Raw genomic sequence first — 9,585 nt, 5'->3', positions numbered from 1 at the left:
TGACATTTTAATTGTATCCTGTTTTTAATGAAAACATAAATTAATTATCTCCCTTTGACAATCTACAATTTGTCATTTTAAATTATGTACCATGGTTTCTGTCTTGCTTACAAAGAAAGTTGCAGAATGTGAGACACAAGGATAAGAATCTGACAGCATTGGCATTTAACTATTTGTTAAAAGTTTTAAATTTTAGAATGTCGAAAATCTGGATGTTTCATACCTTGTGTGCAGATGCCTTATGATATGACAATTCCATCTGGAAGATGTCCAATGTCTTTGACCTCATTTTCCTGGTTTAGAAACTACTTAAAAAAAAGAAGGTTTCTTTGTCATCTGACCTCAATCTCATTTCATGTGTGACAGGATTGCTTCCCTTTACTTCTTTAGCTCAGTCGCAAAGTGCTACCTTGTAACTCAAGAGATCACAGGTTTGAGTCAAAATGATTTTGTATGTAGAATAATACTCTCCGGCTATATTTGGCATCCATCTAAAGACTGATTGTGGTTTTAGAGGATTTCTAGTTAGGGTATTAGTGTGAGAGTCATAATGGTATGATAAATCTTAGAGGGGAGAAAGTGTGGCCAGTTGCTTTCATTTATTAGTAGATACTTAGTCAGCTGTAAGCAGTTGAGCTAAGTAAGTCCTTCTTTAGCTCAGTCAGTTCAAAGTGCTGCTTTGTACCACAGAGGTCCCAGTGGAGCCCAAGTGATTTTGTATGTAGAATCATCCTCTCCAGTTACACATGGCCAAGTCTGTATCACAGATGCTATGAGCTCAGGTAAACTATATATAGTGTATGGAATAATTTTAGTGCTGTACAACTGTCTTGCAGGATTCATCAGTCCTTTATTTCTTTTTCACGACTCATTGGTCAACACTAATTTTTCATGGTTTTGTATGTTTATCAAATACTATAGGTTGCACCTTGTAAATACAACCAATTAACCAACCACGGCTTTATATGTGAGACATTGAATATTCATAGACAATTTTGTTTTCCTAGATATGATTTCTTTGATTCATCTCATAGACATGATAGAGACACGACTTGGGAATTCAACCATTATAAACACTGTAGGACAGAAGACAAATTGTATTCTCAGGAAGACTAAAAGTGAAAAGAGGGGTAGTACAGAATATTAGCACAAGTTAAAACTCCTAGAAATTCAAGGCATATAAATATTGAAAATTATGCAACACATCTAAATGTTCTGGCCGAAAAAATAGTTGTGTATATATATGAACTTTTCATTCCAAGATATGATATATATTTGTGACGCTTCTGTTTTAGCCATATGATTAATTCCTATGGGAAATTTTATTGTATATTATGAGTGCAACCAAAAAGCAAGGGGTCAACTATATTTGGTGTAAGAAATGTACATGTCTATCTGGCAGGTTTCAAATGACCATAACGTTCATTTGTCAATGTAAAGTTTTCGGGATTGTGTTAAGTTTTCAATACTGAAAGCAATAAGTGAAATACATTAAGTGAATTGAATGATGGCATGGTGATCATGTTGTCTGGCATTGTTCATCTTACAATGACCTTTTTCATGGTTTATTTTGATTTTTGTAATTAAAACCCTTTCTCTTATACCATAATCAATAGGAAAACTATATTTCATGTATGGTATAATTGTAACTTGTACATGTCTATAGAGCAGGGTTCATCTGACCTTGACTTCAATGGAAATATAGTAAAACCTTCGTTTACCACATTTTTAGCTCACCTGGCCCGAAGAACATAGGACCCTATGGGAAATGCATACAAATGACTTCTTTTAGAGAACCACTGAATGGAATGAAACCAAACATGGCATGAATGTTCCTTATGAGGTGCTGACCAAGTGTTGTTACTTTTTAGCCAATCCATTATCCAAGATGGCCGCCAGCGGAGGACTTAGTTTAACATAGGACCCTATGGGAAATGCATACAAATGACTTCTTTTAGAGAACCACTGAATGGAATGAAACCAAACATGGCATGAATGTTCCTTATGAGATGCTGACCAAGTGTTGTTACTTTGTAGCCGATCCATCATCCAAGATGGCCACCAGTGGGGGGACTTAGTTTAACAAAGGACCCTATGGGAAATGCAAACAAAAGTCTTCTTCTAGAGAACCACTGAATTGAATGAATCAAATATAGGCTGAATGTTCCTTTCCTTATGAGGTTGTGTTATTAGTTTTAGCCAAATTTTATATTTTTTTATATGATTTCAAAAACCCAAGTAGAATCAGGTGAGCGATACAGATACAGGATCTTGAGAGCCTCTAGTTAATAAATTCAATCATGGAAAAGAAAAGCAGGCGAGACATTTCAGCATGTGCTCTCTTGCAGCAGAATGGTGTTTTCCAGACCTTGAGGTTGTGACAAGTTTAATCAATTTTGAAAAACCACTTGTTCATACTAAATTTTGTGTCATGCAAGTTTGGTTTTTTCCCCTGATTTCTTGAATAACTTACTTGATTTAACCCATGCAGGAAAATATCAACAAAATTTGATAATTTTGGAAAATTACTTCCCTTTTTAAAAGAACAACATTTCTATATAATTGGTAGCTATATTCTTGCTTTATAATATTAAAGGCAGTCTTAATTCTTTATTTTTGTGTCATTTGAGAATTTGATGTAGATGGCTAACCATTGATCAAATCTTTGTAAGAATCAGATTGAAAATTGTACATAAAAAAGGCTGTTAGTTTTCTCTTTTGAACTGTTTTATCTTTGTTATTTCAGAACCTTTTAAAACGATGCAATAAAGAGGGCTTTGCTCATTGTTGAAGGCTATATTGTAACCTATAGTTGTCAATTTCTATGTCATTTGATCTCTTGTTAAGAATTGACTTACATTGGCAATCACATCTCATCTTCTTTTTTATAATAGCTGATATTCTCTTCGGATTTTATTCACTGGAACCCTTAAATTTCTTATAAGAGAAAATCATTACCGCATGAGATTGATGTTGTATTTATTTTATATCAATATATACATGTATTATCAATCTGTTAAATATAAACACTGATTCAAACATTAGAAGTTGATTTTTGATAAAATTTTCAGCATTGTTCCTTTTGAAATCATAATAACTGGAAAATGACTATGTTTAAATAAAGTTCTTCTTAAATTTTCATTCAAAAAAGCATTTCAATAGGAGCAATGTTAAATATTTTCTCAGAATATAACTGTTTATGATTAAATCAGTATAAAAATTGAACAGATTAAAAGTACAACATCTCATGCAGTTTTGTTTATACATGTATATATTTTTTTTTAATCTATTTGGTAGAAAATCATTTTCTTGAGGTAAACCAATGCACCTTAGGAGAAATTTAATTTTTCCTTTGTATTCTTTCAATTGGACAGAATATTGTCAAAAAATTAAATCGACACAAGTCTTAAGCTAGGAAACCTTGGCAAAGGTTGGTTGTGTCATTGGATTACTTCCTCTTTGACACAAACATTAGCTAACTAAATTATCTCTTGATGCATTAATATTTTAAAATGGAATTAATATCCCTCAAGGATAGAAATTATTTTCTGGAATTACTTCCCTTTTCAAGCAGAGCTCACAAAATGACAATTTTGTACACATCTTGTAATAAACAAAGTATTGACCTTCAATATTCAACCTCCAATATTATTTGGGACCAACTCTCTGGTGGTTGATACTTATAGATTATCGTTGATCATCTCAACGAGATTGATTTTCTCGCTTGAGCTGGTACAGCGAAAGTGAGAAAAGCAATCGAGTTGAGATGACCAATGATAATCTATTTATCGCTATTTTACCTATGACGACGTTGTCAATTTCATGTTAATTTCGTTAGCAACACCACGTGGCCTCCTTAGTTTCTAGTGATAATTATTTCATATCAAGCGAGAAGCATGATATGAAAATTATCACAAAAAAAGATCAAAAGAAAAATGCACAAAATAGCGATAAACAAAATTATTGACAATTATCATTGAAATCCTTCAAAGCATTCAAGTTTTATTTGGCTCTTAGTCTGAACTTAATCCTTTGAAACTACACACCAGATTTTTTTTTCTAAATTTAGTGCCAGTAAATTCAACATAGATTTTTTTACACACATAATACATAACTGACCCATGGATTGCAATTACCAAGTGACATTAATAGCTTATACAGTCTTGGGGCAAGTAAACTGAAAAGAATTTCCTACATTTACCTTAATTAAAACAAACAAATTTTGAATGTAAATGTTCAACTTCTTTTATCATTATTCATACTACAAAAGACATGCAATAACATATATATAAACTATAAAGTGATTCAAGTTATAATTTGTCATGTTTTTTTCACAATAAATTATTTCCATTCATACATCCTTCCACTGACTTCCAGTCATAATATACAAATAATACATTGTCAGCCTCAACTTTATCTCTATACATTGTCAGCCAGCCACAATCATTCATCTCTGTCCTTCCAATTCTTTTTGTCTTTCTTCTTGTTGTAAGACTCTTTTGTAGTACATTCTTTCTTTTCGTTGACCATTAACATTCTGCACAACACCAAGAAATCCTATTGGTCCAACTATAAACATTGTAACCCTGAAATAATAAGATAGACATTGTTATCACTTCCTAATTTTGTATTTGTATTTGTTTTGTGATATATATATTCAAATGCGTTTTGTTTAAATATACTTTTTCACTCTTTTGGTCTTTTGGAAAATGTTGTTTGTGCGGTTTTTAGACCGTTCTACAACGAAATTTGTTTGACATGCACACGTATAAAAATTGCGGTTTTTATCCAACGCAGTCATAGGTTTGAACATAGTTTTCAATTTAGACTCGTATATATATATATATATATATATATATATACAACTCGTCTAAACATCAACCCAACAATGTTAGATCTGTAAATTTGCTTTCGCAAAATTTTGGTTCTTCCCTGGCCGGGATTCGAACCCATGCTACTGTGATATCTTGACACCAAATCGCCTGCACTGCAGCCGTCCCGCTAGACCACACGACCACCTGGGCTCTAATATATATATACTGCATTTAATTGATTTTCTGCTGACGATAGGTGGATCTCATTAAAATGCAGCAGCAATAACTAACATGTTGTTGTTATAACTGGTTTCACAATAATCATGATAATATTAATAATAATGCTAATAAATTTCATCAGGTGTATAATTTGATAAAATTGAGAAAGGAAATGGGGAATGTGTCAAAGAGACAATGACCCAAACATAGAACAGACAACAGCATGGGTCTTCAATGTAGTGAGAATTCCCACACCTGTAGGTGTCCTTCAGCTGGCCCCTAAAAATATGTATACTAGTACATGTACAGTGACAATGGACGTCATACTACCTTTATAACCCAAAAATGAAACATCAATAGTTTTGCTATTGTAATTAATTGATGGAGCTCATCATAGAAAACTGACAGACACCATATAAAAAAAAACCCAGATCCATGATCAATTTTATGCTTTTCCCTCCCCTTTTCAAAATAATAATGGCAAAATATAGAAACCTACTGTTTAAAAATTCATTGTTTTGAAACAAAATTCTAACTTGATCTATGACCTGTCATGGTGTAACCTACTAAACAAATATCAAGTCAATATCTTCAAGCTTGACGAAAAAAAAAAGTGTGGAAAACTGATTATTTAACTAAATTTACCCCTCCCCTTTTTTTGGACTATCAATGCATTTGAATGGACCCCCCCCCCCCCCCCCCTTTTGTCCTGAGTTGGGAACCCTCTTTTTAAAATTGCTGGATCCACCCCTGAACCAATGACCAGATTTCTGAACAAAATTCAAACTTGATCTGTAATATGTCATGATACCAATTTTCAAATCAATATCTTCAAGCATGATGAAAAAAAGTGCAAAAAAAAAAGATTTTTCTGAGTGATTTCTCAAAGTCCAAGGACCCTAACTTGCACAAAATCATCAGAGGGAACAAAATTCAAAGCATTGTATTCTGGAGGCGACTGATGGCATTGGATCCTTATAAATTGGCCTCTTTTTGTTCATTTTTCTTTTACATGAAATCATCATTGTTATCACTTCATTTATGCAGTTTTATCTGGCATGCAGTTTCATGCCAACCTTTATTTGCTCATGTTTGGCTAGTTTTTACAGTGACCAATCGATTCTGGCATTTTATTTTAACGTTGACTAAAATGAAAGATTGTCACCTGACCAAGAGAAAAAGTAAGGTGCATTGGTGAATGTATTATGGGTGCTGATTTATGCAAATGAACCTAGATCAATTTGAATATATATAATCTAACACTTTATGATGCAAATAAGCTGAATTCCCTAGTGTGTTTCTATTGTTATCATGGTTGGCCACTGTTGGCTTCTAAACATCTGAAAATAAAAGTTTAAATTACTGAAATTACAGAATCTTTTGGTCACAATGAAAACTGGTAAATATGAGAAAATAAAGGTATGTGGCAGGCAGATGAAACTTTCATAAATGAAGAGGTAACAATGATGATTTTCAGGTACAATGTATATAATGTATATGAAAAAAAAAAAAAAAATGTGGACAATTTATACCGGTCAACAAAAGAAACGATACAAGACTTTAAAATAAAATTTATCAAAAAGTATTAAATACAAGAGGCTCTCAAGAGCCTGAATCGCTCACCTTAATTCTTTTGGTTAAATCTCTCATCAATGATTATTTTGGCTTTTCAATTTATTTAAATGTTTTTTCTTTCGTCCTATTTTCTTCAAAAGCCAAAAAAAATAATCATTTTCTCCTATGTTCTATTTTAGCCATAGTAGCTATGTTTCTTGACATACAAGGAAATAAAATATAAAATTTATACTAGATACTCTGAAACTCATTTAGCCTAAGTTTGACTGAAATTGATACAGCAGTTTTAAAGGAGAAGATTTTTTAAAGTAAGTCAACATGATGAACAAATTGTGAAAAAAGTCTTTAAAGGGCAATAACTCCTTAAGGGGTCAATTGGCAATTTTGGTCAAATTGACTTAATTGATGATCTTACTTTGCTGAACATTTTTGCTATTAACAGTTTATATATTATAGATAATAAACAAAAACAGCAAAATTTCCTTAAAATTATCATTTCAGGGGCAGCAACCCAACAACAGGTTGTCTGATTCATCAGAAAATTTCAGGGCAGATAGATGTCAGATTTGCTCTAAATGCTTTGGTTTTTTGAGTTATAAGACAAAAACTGCATTTGACCCCTATGTTCTATTTTTAGCAATGGCGACCATGTTTGTTGATAGATCATAACTTTGGATACACTTTACAAACAAGATACCCTAAGGAACATTCAGTTAAACATGTTAAAGTTTGGAAGTATTTGGCCCAGTAGTTTCAGAGGAGAAGATTTTTGTAAAAGATTTCTAAGATTTACGAAAAATGGTTAAAAATTGACTATAAAGGGCAATAACTCCTAAAGGGGTCAACTGACCATTTCAGTCATGTTGACTTATTTGTAAATCTTACTTTGCTGAACATGATTGCTGTTTACAGTTTATCTCTATCTATAATAATATTCAAGATAATAACCAAAAACAGCAAAATTTCCTTAAAATTATCAATTCAGGGGCAGCAACCCAACAACAGGTTGTCTGATTCATCTGAAAATTTCAAGGCAGAAAGATCTTGACCTGATAAAAAATATCACCCCATGTCAGATTTGCTCTAAATGATTTGGTTTTTGAGTTATAAGCCAAAAACTGCATTTGACCCCCTAGCAATGGCGACCATGTTTGTTGATAGATCATAACTTCGGATACAATTTACAAACAAGATACTCTAAGGAACATTCATTTAAAGTTTGGAAGTATTTTGCCCAGTAGTTTCAGAGGAGAAGATTCTTGAAATAGTCTACGACGACAGACGACGACGGACGACAGCCGACAGACGACGACGGACGCCAAGTGATGGCATAAGCTCACTTGTCCCTTCGGGACAGGTGAGCTAATAAAACAGAATGAGATACACTATTTTAAATAGCTTTCATTTGCAATGTATGCACATGTGATAATGAAAATCAAAACTTGTCGGAAAGTATCCGTGTAAACAATCATAGGATGCAAATTAGTTTTGCGGAAAGTTGAATAAAAGATTGACACATAATTATGTACTAAATAGAATTTCAAATTTGTTTAGCTTGACATGTAATGCGTAATGTTGCAAATATCTCATGCAAAACTTTTTTAATCGAGCGATAGTGAGTACAGAGCGCCGAATGGGACTCTTGTGGTTTTGTACAAAATTCAATTCTGTCATAACAAAATCATTTTTGTCTTACAAAACTATGTGATACAGACTTGTTTTGTGAGATCTTCAATTTTGTGATGACAAAATTCATTTGTAAAAAATATTCAATATGCTAATAAAGTTATGTTCATGTTGTAACTAATGGGTTGAAATATTGTTTTTTCAAATTTTTGGGGAAAAAAGGCATTTTTTGAAATCTCAAAAAATGCAAAAAAAAAAATATTTATTTAATTCTTCTCAAATCTACGCTTTAGATATGAAAACAACACACAGTAAATTTGGAACCTTTCAGATTAGTTTTAAGATTTTTACCCCTTTTTGAATATCACTTTCCACATACTGTCTAGATATACATGTATGGTAAATCAGTTGATAATGTATACATTTTAATGATTTCTCATGGGGCCAAACTTTGCTTAACAAATAACTAGAAACTGTATGATTTTTAAAAACAAGTTAATGGGCAAACATTGTTTTTACCTTTAAATGAGAGGTTTGCATCATTAGTTGGAACTTTTTTTTTAAAATTGTCGTTTTATGACTACTAAATTTTGTAAAAAAAATCACCAAAAACGTCACGAAAGCAAAAAAAAATATTTTGAAATGGATTTATATTTCCACAATGATTTAGTATTACTACCTTCAATATTGGTCTAATAAACAGAAAACTTTTATCTTTAATTTGAAAAAAGGTCTTGTATCTTTTCTTTTGTTAACTACATGTAGTATCATATATGTTGTCACTTCTCTTCGCTAAATTTATTCTTCTTGTCGCCAATTAGTGAGACTGTTTTGACATGGGAAAGGTACAGAAAATTGCTAAAATTACCAAAATTCCAAAAATTACATAAGCATAGAACGTTTCATCGTTTGTAGTAAGGACTTGTATAGTCTAACTGTCTTACTACTATACAAATCCTTGTTTGTAGCAATTATTATACTACAATGCATATGCCTTTATTATATTCATGAATTTCTTTTCAAATAGAACATTATTAAATTAAGAAGCACTGAAAAAGTATTTTAGAAGAAAAACCTCCAGGAGGTTGGAACTTCTCACTTATTGACCTTGGTATTTTTTCGGAGGATTTTTATCATCCTTATCATTAGTTTTAAATAAAAATTTAGATTGTACTACACTGAAATCCAACTAACCATGCTACGATAATTTTGCGATTGTGAGTTATCTTGAAACCCATTTTATAAATATTGAGAATCTCTTCGATTTCGTAATCATCAATGTAATATTAGTTATTCACAGCTCAATGCTTTTTAGCAAAGTTTAAAACATAAAAATGACTCTGATTTGAAG

The 9,585-nt window shown here is 31.9% G+C and overlaps 1 long non-coding RNA gene across 1 annotated transcript; it reads right to left on the bottom strand.

Annotated features, from left to right (window-relative positions):
• Positions 1-4,229: 4,229 nt before the first annotated feature.
• Positions 4,230-9,563, bottom strand: LOC134693961 (uncharacterized). Its single transcript, XR_010102532.1, has 2 exons — positions 9,429-9,563; positions 4,230-4,586 (listed from the first exon to the last, which is right to left on the bottom strand). It is a non-coding gene; the product is annotated as an uncharacterized LOC134693961 (long non-coding RNA).
• Between the last annotated feature and the right edge of the window lie 22 nt (positions 9,564-9,585).

The sequence above is a fragment of the Mytilus trossulus genome, chromosome 13, assembly GCF_036588685.1.
Source record: "Mytilus trossulus isolate FHL-02 chromosome 13, PNRI_Mtr1.1.1.hap1, whole genome shotgun sequence".
Lineage (NCBI taxonomy): Eukaryota > Metazoa > Mollusca > Bivalvia > Mytilida > Mytilidae > Mytilus > Mytilus trossulus.
Note: the sequence above shows the minus strand (reverse complement) of the source record. Positions and strands in the feature narration are given on the sequence as shown.